This window comes from Macrobrachium nipponense, chromosome 5 (genome assembly GCF_015104395.2).
Source record: "Macrobrachium nipponense isolate FS-2020 chromosome 5, ASM1510439v2, whole genome shotgun sequence".
In the NCBI taxonomy this organism is placed as follows: domain Eukaryota; kingdom Metazoa; phylum Arthropoda; class Malacostraca; order Decapoda; family Palaemonidae; genus Macrobrachium; species Macrobrachium nipponense.
In genome coordinates, this window is record NC_061107.1 from 13,525,620 (window position 1) to 13,538,006 (window position 12,387).

The 12,387-nt window shown below is 39.2% G+C and overlaps 1 protein-coding gene across 4 annotated transcripts in view; it reads left to right on the forward strand.

Moving 5' to 3' along the window:
* The first annotated feature begins 755 nt into the window (after window positions 1-755).
* LOC135215212 (high-affinity choline transporter 1-like) overlaps window positions 756-12,387 on the forward strand; it is a 58,356-nt gene continuing 46,724 nt past the window's right edge. For 2 of the 4 annotated variants that reach the window (XR_010314618.1, XM_064249713.1), the window contains exon 1: window positions 756-940. The gene's annotated coding sequence lies outside the window, so the exon portion shown is untranslated. The remainder of the gene's footprint in view (window positions 941-12,387) is intronic. The other 2 variants (XM_064249711.1, XM_064249712.1) reach the window with 1 other exon arrangement.

Below are 12,387 nucleotides of genomic sequence, written 5' to 3' on the forward strand. Positions count from 1 at the left end.
ATACATATATATTAAAAGGCAAACTTTATATATATATATATATATATATATATATATATATATATATAGAGTGAGAGAGAGAGAGAGAGAGAGAGGGAGAGAGAGAGTATATATTTCACTGAGACGGGAAATCCTTCGATCCCCAGGACAACCTTTTGGCATGACCTTGTCAAAACAGACTAATTACCAGGTCCTTGATTCAAAGCGTAAGCCAACAATGGCACAAATATATATATTTTTTTCTCTTGGAAAAGACTCAAGGTGTCCCATTCTTATGAGCCCGTGGATTGATCTCTCTCTCTCTCTCTCTCTCTCTCTCTCTCCATCAAGCCACATCATCTCAACTTGCAGTCACATTAGACAGGGGCAACAGACAGTTTATACAAAAGAATTAACACAGGTAAGTTTATCAATTCGACATTCGAGACTTCGGTAGTAAACACCCATCGAATGACAAGTACGGCGCAGACGTGACGACGTAAGCGGCGCCCTTCGAGAATGCATCTTGATAGAGAGAGAGAGAGAGAGAGAGAGAGGATAACTCCTGGCACACGTCCTAAGCATGACGACGACTCTGGCGTCAAGGTATGGGCGAGATCTAGGGTATGGGTATCTCCCCGACGCCGTCGCCGTCGCCGCTCAAGACTCTCGACGACCCCTAATAACAACAGGCAGGCGTGCCCCAGCCGAAGCGAAGACGGAGGCGGGGGGGAGGGCGGGGCGGGTGGCGCCACGGGCGGCAGGCAGGCACAGGCAGGCGATTCACCGCCACGCCACCAGTGGTTCCTGGGACAGCAACGAGAAAAGTGCTCAGTGGCCCGTCCTGCGACATCAAAGAAAGACACTTTGAATCATTCTTGTCTCTTTGGTTGAGAATTCTCTGCCCTGCGGGAAATTCTCAATCCTAGTCTACCTTTCTTTTGCAAGTTTTATTAGTAAGGTGAATAGTGTGTTTTCCATTAGTGTTGCTCTGTTACGGCAATCTCTTATTTATTTATTTATTTATCTATTTATTTTTGTCAATTGTGTAAATTCTATCTTAAGAATCTTTTTCATAGTTATCGTGGTCCAAAGATTCATAGAAGGCACCTTCTAATCACGGTAGGTCTGTCTATGAACGCCTGTGCCCTCAATAATTCATTCTTAAAGATTTGTGTTGAAGGCTTTACCCCAACCCCCATCCCCCACCCCGCCATCCCCCTTTTTTTTTCTGACGGGACCATATCCACTTTTCCCTTTTGAGTAATCTCCAGAAATTTTAGTTCTTTTAGCTTAAATTTTAGTGTTAAAGTCTTAAATTTTAGTACTAAGGTCTTAAATTTTAGTACTAAGGCCTTCCTTCATTTCCAGAATTTAACTGTGCTCATAAACGCTATGAATCGTCTCTCTATCTCCCCTCTCCACTTCATCGTAGAATTGTGAAATCTCACAAACATACAATTACTCACTCACTTCTCAATTTACTGATACGAATTAACTTTTCGAAATAGACTAACATCATCACTCAAACCAGAATTTTTCCGCAACCAGCGAATTCAACTTCGTTGCTGGATAAACTGCCTCTGAGTTTGCTCAGACTTCGTGTTCTGAATGTCCCCTTACTTTTCTACTGTTTTTCTCGAACATCATGAGGGAGTTTACTTTTTTTTGGGGGGAGAGGGGAATTCTTCATTCCGAATTAAATTATTACCTGAAAGAGGTCCAGTGATAACATTACACAGTCATTTCCTGTCATATTTGCAAGTTTCTGAACAAAAATCGAACGAGAGAGAATGAAACTGGCTCACACTAGACTCGTGTAGACCTAGTCCTAGAGAAAAGTCTTTTCTTTAGACTATGATCAGGACTAAATGTGCTATTACGAATGGTCTAAACTGCCCCCGAATCGTGTAGTAGACCTAGAGAAAAGTCTGTCTGTTCTTAAGACTATGATCAGGACTATATACTTATTATTACGGTTTGTCTACAACGCCCTAAAGTCCTACTTTTGCTGATATATTAGTCCCTGGTGCAGAATATACTCGTGTAGTAGATTAGAGAAAAGTCTGTCTGTTCTTTAAACTATGATCAGGACTATATACGTATTATTACGAATTTTCTACAGCGCCCAGAAGACCTTCTATCGCTGATATATTAGTCCCTGGTACAGAATCGCTCAGACAATCACCAAAAGTCAGTCTAAATCTCGGTAAAAGCCACGTCCGAGTAGGCAAAAGATACGCTAAATTTTCAAGCGATACGCGCAGACTCTCCTTCGAAAAGAATTACCATAAAATGAGTCCCCGACGTTGATATAGACTTATGAGGACCACATAAACATAATAAGCATCTGCTGAGTCAACTGCAATAAGAAAGAAGTATAACTATGCGACCTTTCCTGATAGTGAGGTAATTTAACGCCTCTCTAATCGACTTTCGATCGCTGTGAACACGATTGATAAGTCATTGTTCCTGTTCTGTATTTTTTTTATTTAGTATTTTCTTATTCGTGTGATTTAACCTCAAGTAGGACATGTCTTGCAATTTTTTCTGTCCTTAGTATGCTTCCATTGTCTGATATTTCAACGATTCTCATATATATATATATATATATATATATATATATATATATATATATATATATATAAAACATTCTTGTTGAAATTAACACCGGTATTCATGATTAACACACAATATATGAACAAAACCTGAAGGCCAAATAATTACTAGCATAGTTCCACGAAACAAATTGGACATTTGTGAGAGAGAAAATAATTGCACAGAGAAAATAGAAAACATCGTATACGAATGAAAATACTTAAGTAAATCGACGAATTATATTTGATAGCAAAAATAATGAAAGGAACAAAAAAAAAAAGTGACGTCACGACTTGAAAGCGAAACCGGGTGTGCCTCAAAGCAAAGAAGCGCACAACCCAATTCTGAAGGCCATGACTTCCTTGGACAGGGACCAGGAATTTGCAATGCTCTGCGGGAAGGGGCCAACCGCAACCATCCCCCCTCCTCCCCGTCCCCAAACCCTGGTCCTCCTTCTCCTCCTCCCCCCCAAAAAACAGGACGTGTTTACCGTGATTGCGACACGATTGTTCACAAAGACCCTGTTCGCTATATCTTTGCTTTTCTAGTTTTCATTGGATCTCTCCTAGATAGTGACCCCTAAGGATCTTCAAGGGTTGTTATCAAGGATTAGTATTTCTTGGGGAGTTGGAGGGGCCTCATTACCATTATGATATTTGGAGTCTTTTGCTTATGATTTTACTGTAATCCCCAACGAGGTTGTCCTAAACACGCCACAAAGGTGATACATAATGGGTTAAAAAAAAATCCTCAATTGGCTTGTACTAAACATGCCTCAAAGGTGGATACATACCGGGTAAAAAAAAAAAAAAATCAATTGGTTTGTACGAAACACACCATTAAGATGGATGATACATACCGGGTAAAAAAAAAACCTCCATTGGTTTGTACTAAACACACCATTAAGATGGATGATACATACCGGGTAAAAAAAAAAAAAAAAAAAAAAAAGGACTCAATTGGTTTGTACTAAACACACTATTAAGATGGATGATAAATACCGGGTAAAAAAAAAAACCTCAATTGGCTTGCACTAAACATACCACTAAGGAGGATACAAACCGGGTTAAAAAAAATCTTTAATTGGCTTGTACTAAACACGCCACTAAGTTAAAGAAAACCTTCAACTGGCTTGTACTAAACACACCACTAAGATGGATGATACATACTGGGTAAAAAGAAAAAAAACCTCAATTGGCTTGTACTAAACACACCACTAAGGTGGATACATACTGGGTTAAAAAGAACTCACCAACGGGCTTGTACTAAACACGCAACAAAGGTGGATACATACCAGCTTAAAAAAGGACCCAAAGAGCTTGTATTAAACACACAGCAAAGGTGGATACATACTGGGATAAAAAAAATCACCAACGGGCTTGTACCAAACGCACAGAAAAGGTGGATACATACCGGGATAGAATACAACAAAGAAAATCCCCAAAGGGCTTGTACTAACTGCGAAGCAAAGGTGGATACATACCGGGTTGAAAAAAAACAATGGCTTGTAATAAACGCCCAGAAAAGGGGAATACATACCGGGGTAAAACAAAACAAAAAAAATCCCAAAGGGTTTGTACTAAATGCATAGAAAAAGTGGATACATACCGGGTTAAAACAAAATGGAAAAAAAAACCCAAAGGCCTTGTACTAAATGCACAGAAAAGGTGGATACATTCCGGGTAAAAAAAAAACGGTCTTGTACTAAACATGCTGCAAAGGTAGAAACATTCCGGGTTAAGAAAAAAAAACGAGCTTGTACTAAACATGCCGCAAAGGTGGATACATACCGGGTTAAAAAAAAAAACCCAAGTTTGGAAGTTCCAATTGCACGACTTCCTCTGGGAGGCTGTTCCACAGTCCAATAGGGTGAGGAATAAAGAACCTCTGGAACTGAGAAGTTCCACAGCGAGGCTAAACATTTACTGCATATTGGTGCTTCTGCTGTTCAGAGAATCTGGATCATCTCGGCAGATCCTTAAAGGGAATCCAGGATTAAAATAAATCTCATGTAAATAGGTTACCGTTTATCCAGCCTGATAAAGAATTGCGTCTGATTTATATTCTGCATCGAAACGCCTCAGCGGTGCGATTGGTATGGTCTTGGCCTGCCACCTCGGTGGCCGCGAGTTCGATTCTCGGGCATTCCACTGAGGGGTTAGAGATGTGTATTTCTGGTGATAGGAGTTCACTCTCGACGCGGTTTGGAAGACGCGTAAAGCTGTTGGTTCCGTTGCTGAATAACCACTGGTTCCATGCAATGTAAAAACCATACAAACAAACAAAAATATTCTGCATCGTGGTTACTCGCGTGCTGGTGTTTCTGAGATTTTCAATAGTCCTTTTTCGTCTTTATCTGGTATGTTTTAAGAATTGTATAATAATAATAATAGAAAAAAAAAAAAAAAACAGACTGTAAACCTAAACTGGTCAGTCTCGTAAAAGCCATTCTTTCTCTCTCTTTACTTGTACTGTAAATTTTCCGTCGCGGTAATTAACGTCTTAGACTTCCGTTCTGTAGTTAGTTTTGGTTTTGTAAAAGAAAAAAGAAAAGAAAAAGAATAAATAAACATTATCCGCTTGGTGTTTACAGCCTGCATCATCCTTCTCGCCATCACTATCATTACCTCCTACTCATTTTCTGTTTAGTTTCCAAATTCTTTTCATACTCATGGTGAACTTGATTTTTATTTTTACCAGAATTATTCAGGCCTCTCTTTATAGCACTAGGTCTAACGCAGTCTGTCCTTTTGCTACTGAACAAAATTCCAAAGTAGTCCTCACGGAGCAAAATGGATCTTTAAGTTTTTTTGTCATAACTTACGTCTGTATCAGACTATGTATAGACTCTGGGCCTTTTAGTTATCATTGCTTTATTTCCTTTTCATCTCTGTGACAGCTCACGGAGCAGACATGCAAAAGAAGAAAACAACAATGCAAAATCCACACCTCACGGTTGACGCTAAGCCTGGCAAGATTATTTGCAAAGCTAATGCCACTCTTCTAGCACAGGCGCTGGAGCGGCGCCAGAAATACCAAGGTGAATCCCAAAACTCGGTAGCAAAAGCGTAAATCCTCTTACTTAGGTCATGATTCAAGGTTCCCTTGATCATTCATTTCAGTGAACGGTTCAGGCATATCTCGAAATCTTTCTTTATGAATCTAATGAAGGGAAACTCATCCGTGTATATGAACTAGATATAATTCAGGGGGGGAAGTCCTCAACATTATCCGTTATATAATACCGACATGAAAATAATGATTTTGCTATTGGTTTACGATAGCGATATTTATTTGATGCAAATTTCCTTTACGCTTATAGGGCAAAGTCCACTAGGTCAACAGTGATTTTCAAGCCCTACGCCCATAGATCCTCAATGATTTTCAAGTCCTACGCCCATAGATCCCCAGTGATTTGCAAGCCCTACGCCCACAAGATCCCAATGAATTTCAATGCATACGCCCATTATATCCCGACGATTTTCAAGGGCCTACGCCCACTAGATCCCCAATGATTTGCAAGCCCTACACCCACAAGATCCCAATGATTATCAAGAGCCCACGCCCACTAGATCCTCAGTGATTTTCAAGTCCTACGCCCACAAGATCCCTAATGATTTTCAGGGTATACGCCCATTACATCCCCAATGATTTTCAAGGGCCTACACCCACTACATCCCCATTGGTTCTCAAGTCCTACGTCCATTAGATCCTAATGATTTTCAAGTCCTACGCCCATAGATCCCCAATGATTTGCAAGCCCTACGCCCACAAGATCCCTAATGATTTTCAAGGTATACGCCCATTACATCCCCAATTATTTTCAAGGGCTACGCCCACTAGATCCCCATTGATTCTCAAGTCCTACGCCCACCACTAGATCCGCAATGATTTAGTCGACTAACTGTCTGCTTAAAGTCAAAAGCGATGTTACAGTTGGCGCAGTCATTCTTCAGCCCTTCCCATCTCGGGAGAGGGGGCGGGTGGAGGGGCGGGCGATCTGGCTCGTAGAAATGCAGACATAATTATGCACATTCCTCTCCTTTAGCTCTCGTTTTACTTAAGTTACGTTACTACAAGCATAAACATCTGGTGGGGGCATTCAGTTGGAAGACATGATGCAATCACTCAAAACAGATGATTCATGTTCCCTCTTCATGAACGGGATTTGTATTGAACCAATACAATACTCTCATTAAATAGTTTGTGTGTAAGTATCGCATCTTCAACAGGTCCCACATATTGAGTTATACTTCATCCTTTATAGCCTTCTTTTTAAGCTGGTTACATCCTCACTCTCCAGATCCTCTTATTTGTTTCCTAGTCAGAGTTTCATGGTGGCCAGTAATAAAATCACAGTAAAAATATCTCAGTTTTGGCTAGGAAAAAATTCACAGGGAAAAAAAGTTGATTAAAGTAATAACATCGAAAATATTTCGGATTTTTCCTTGATAGTGACCCCCAAGGATTTTCGGGGATCGTTATCTATGACTAATATTTCTTTGGGGGGTGGGGTGCATTATCTTTATGACATTTACAGTATTTTGCTTATGGTTTTTTACGGTCATCCTCAACGGGGCCTGTACTAAACACGTCGCAAAGGTGGATACATTCCGGGTTAAGACCTTTTGGGGTTATCTATGAAAGTTTCATTTTACTTTCTCTCCTATGACTTTTATTTCTGTGCCTTTTTTTTTATTACCTGTGACCCTCTTTTTTTTTTTTCACCTGGATTCGAGTTTCCTACAGGGACGTCAAAGCGTCATATTACACTACTCTGCACTCCAAGAGTTCCTTATCGCACTCTTGCGCTTCATACTTATACAATCTAGCACTCCTCGGTTCTTTAGCTCAGCTCTTACGCTTCATACTTGCACTCAAGAGCTGCGTACGAGAGAATAACTCTTATTTTACTACTGGTTTACGAAAGCGATATCTGTTTGATGCAAAGTTGCCATTATGCACTAAAGTTAACTTTTTTTTTTAACGAAGCAATAAAGAGGATAGTCTCTATTCCTTTGACTTCGTGTTTGTTGTTGTTGTTGTAGCGAGAAGATAAGAAGCCCCGGATAAAGAACTATGCACCCGTCGAGGGCTTCTGTGCCAATTCCGTTTGTTTACAGAAAAGGGGCATTCGCCCCTCATGGGTTTTCGACTTGGATTCTCCACATACCAAAAATAAATGCCACTCGTGCACGAACTCTGTGTGTGTATCTGTCTGAGAGAGAGAGAGAGAGAGAGAGAGAGAGAGAGCTACAAGATGTTACAAGGGTTAGGATGTCTCAAAGACTTGTTAGTCCATCCTAAGAGGAGACATCGTGCGCTCACTTATCTATAGGAGCAGGTTCTACTGTTCATACACAGTGTCCACCTAATGATTTTGTTCAGCTTTCTTTTAAACTATTCCACACTGTTGCTGTTTACAACTTCTGCAGAGAAAGAGAGAGAGAGATTAATGATAATTTGTGCATATAAAATGTCTGAATGAAGATGCTAGCCGCAAGCGAATGGAGATACAGATTTCACTTTTAACAAACAAATATTTCTTTAATAACAAGGTACTCAATGAATGTCATACTGAGACTCGTTACGTTCAAAATATGAAATAAAGTTTATCAGATAAATTGAATACATGAAGTTACACACCGTAAAGAATATGACCAGACATTGAACCTTATGCAGAGAAGTTTGTCGACAGTTAAGGCATGATCCTTATAAAACAGAAAACAAGATTGTCAATAAATAATACATCCTGCCTATGTGAAGTTTCGAGAGAGACTGAGAGTTTCCAGCCCTGTGATTGGCTTATCAACAGCCAATCAGGAGCGTCGTAAGGGACTGGCCTAGACATCAAATGCACAGTTGATGTGAATCTACTATAGCAAAGTCTTCGGTATTTTTGTGGGTGCTAATTTATCTGTAATTCCATTCAATTATCTTGCTTCTTACTGCGTAGGTTTTCCGTTCATTTTTACATCTAATTACGTAATGGCTCAAACGTACTCAACCCGATGAAACAATGAATGTAAACACATCCATAAATAACAAATCAAACATTCATGTGTCTGATCTCGGTAAACTATGTCAGTGACCTTTGCATGGTACTACATAAGCTACATTCGGCCTCTCTCTCTCTCTCTCTCTCTCTCTCTCTATTATATATATATATATATATATATATATATATATATATATATATATATTATACGTCTGTCCATTAAATCAAATTTGGACTTGTTTCCCCTCCCCTAACAAAAGGAGAGAAAATAATGCAAAAGCCAGAGTAGAAAAGCTGACTTTTAATAAAGACTTAACGACCAGATTTAAGAACGATCCCTACACAGGTCACGTGACGTGAATCTTTATTTGAAAAGGAAAAAGGTAAAGCGAAGGTGTAAAATTGACGCTTAAAATTGATACTTGTCTCGTCCATGTTTACTCTAATCCTGCCAAGCAAGTGTACTTTATTTTCCCTTGGGTCGTGTTCTCCTGTCAGTCTTTGCAAGATGCTGTGATACTATAATCCGATTTTTCTTCAGTCTTCCTATATCTAATCCACCGATATCTGGGGAGCATGTTCGAAAATCTTCTCAAAAGATGATTTCCCGAAATATCAATACACATTCTCTAGACCTGTCTAACATAACTTCGTTGACATCTTGCCCGTTTCTTTCGATATAGAATTAATATCTCTCTCTGTGTGTTAATCGGGAACCATTCGTGTTATCTTTTAGCTTCATTTACGTTTTTTTCTTTATTGTGCTTGTTATACCACTGGCTGTATTCAAATCTAGTGCGTGCGTGCCTCTGAGAAGCACATGCGAGGAGCGATAGTATATAGTCTTTTATTGGTCGTATGTCCCATTCCATCTTATTTATCTATTTATTCATCTATTTATTTATCACCTTTTCCAATAACTTGTACCTCTCTCCAGGTTGATTTCATCTTAGAGCCCTCTTGGGTTCATAGTTTCTCTGTTCATAAAAGTTTTCAGCTAAAGATTTAAACAAAGAAAGTAAAAAAAAAAAAAATAGTAAAAGAAGGAAATGGGCATTCACATCACAAGAAAACACCGATAATTGTATTAAATCATGTGGCTGGGATCGCCCTACATTCTGAAGTACGTATGGCCGGAATCCTGCACATTTCTAAGCCTAGTCCTGCACCAAATCCTGTACTCGTACCTGAATTCCAAAGTAAACACGTACTGCAATCCTATCCTTGAATGTTATGCAGCATTTTCTCCATATGGATCCTCAGATGGGTTATTTTTTTTTTACAATGATTCAAAACTCCCAAGGTCCTTAAGTACGTTTGGACAGAATCCTGCACATTTCTAAGCCTAGTCCTGTACTGTACCTGAACCCCAATGTAAACACGTACTACTGCAATCTTATCCTTGGGTGTTATGCAGCAATCATATGAATCCTCAGATGGGTTCTTTTTTACGATTCTTTTAACCGCTTCATTTCAAACTTCCTTTTGGAATACACTCTACCCCTTGATGCTTTCACGTCCCATCACTTTCCATCTTTCTTCATAATTATTCAAATATCTATTCATTAAATTCATTCATTTTCTTTTCTCTGAAATTTACGTCAGGTGAAGGTTATATAAGGCCACTTCCTGACGGCACTTGTGGGTTTTGGCAAAGATATGATCAACTGGCAAAGAAATAAACAATATTATATCATACCATCACATTAATACCTTTACCTGATTTTGAATCGTGCTGTTGCACCCGACACAACTCACGTTTGTTGTTAGGAAGAATGTGGTACTATTTCACACAATTTTCTCAATCTGCCAAGCTTTCGTCTGCGTAAAGTGCCATGCAAAACAGAAAATAAATAAATAAATAAATAAATAAATAAATAAATAAATAAATAAATAAATAATAAATAAATAAATAAAAAACATAATGAAACATATGATGGCTGTTGTTTCTGGCTCCCACAAGTAGGTGGACAGACGTCAAAACTTGCTCTGATTTTTGGGATTTGAGGCCACTGACAAGTCAATGACAAGTCATCACTTCGGTCTTACCTAGGGGTAGTACCGCCAGTGCAACCCAAGCGGTGCACTGTGGGCATTACTGAGGGAATCTCAATTAACTGTGACTTCTTATTACTAGCTGTATGTAAGGTTTTCAAGCAAGTTTCACCTTTAGAATCTTGTACTTAAACCTCCTTATCTTGCTGTCCAGCCACTTCAACTCCCTGTTTTCATTGTCTTCAGCGTTACATGGGTCAGAGTGACGCAGGGCTAGGTTTTGTAGCCAAAATTTAATGCCTGATTCATTTAAAAACATTAATTTTTAAGCTGGAGGTCATTCAAGCTATTACAAAGAGTCCGGGCTGTCAACTTCATCCCGCGAAATGGATCATTAACGACTATAAAACTTCCTTTGCTCCTTGAGAGGCAGATCCGGCTGAAGTTTCGTTATCCGCAGCTGATATGAAAAGACGCAAAACGAAAAGAAGAAGAAGGTATAAAAAGAAAAAAAAGAAATGCATCCCCGCAGATATTTTTATCGTCAAGTTGGCTTTGCAGACTGTTTTGTGTTTTGGCAGCTCGATCAACGTATACGTTTTGGCGAGCAGTACTCTTGCAAGATTCGTACACCTACTACACCTACACCTCTACACCTACACCTACTATGTGCACAAGTTCACCAGCGTCTAGGTCTTGACTCTCTCTCTCTCTCTCTCTCTCTCTCTCTCTCTCTCTCTTCTGTCAGTTTAGTGGTGCTTCTGTCCGTCTGTCTGTCTCTGTCGATTTAGTGGTGCTTCTCTCTCTCTCTCTCTCTCTCTTTCATCCTCATGCTGCTTCACTCTCTCTCTCTCTCTCTCTCTCTCTCTCTCAAAATTACGCTGCTTCTCACTCACTTTTTTTTATCAGTTTAGCACTATTTCTAACTCTCTCTCTCTCTCAGCCTCATGCTGCCTCACCCCCACCACCACCTCCCCCCATCTCTCTCTCAAAATCATGCTGCTTCTCTCTCACTCTTTTGATCAGTTTAGCGCTGCTTCTCTCTCTCTAACCGTCTTAAAGAATCTTAAATCTCGCATCTGGAAGTTCTCTGTCTATTGATAACATCTTATTCAAAAAACCGTCTTTGACGTAATCGGATATCTGTTGCAGTCAACCTTTTTCCAAGAACAACCTAAGTCCAATTATGCCTACACACGTACTATAACTAGTGCTATACACAATTCCACAGACATGTAGTACAAGCCACAAACGAACAAAAGCCTCAAGACGTGATCGTACATCTGTCAAAACATCTGAGAAACTGAACTGGATTATGTAGAAAAGTCGTAGAAACAATTCGCTCATTAAATCATACATTTTCCAGGGGCATGCGCAATAAATGGCAGGACTTTCCAGTGGGAATTTACTCCACTGATTTCAAGAGGTTGAAATTCAGCTGCTTTGTAACCTACCTCAAGAGATCCTATGGGGACCCATCGCGACATAAGGGGACATAATTTCTTACACATGAGAAAGAGCCCGTGCTGGCATGACGCCTCCTTAATCAAAAACATCAGCAACAACTTCTCTGTAACTTTAAAGTTTTAATTCATTTTTCGCAACAACTTTCAAGCTAGTTCTACATTCTAACATTAGCTTACCATAAAGTTTATCACATATTCATATCTCATGTATATGAATATATATATATATATATATATATATATATATATATATATATATATATATACATATATATAATGTGAATTATAATTCACATTATATATAGAATTCTAATCAGTCAGGCAGTAAGAGTAAAATATAATCGGCTACTA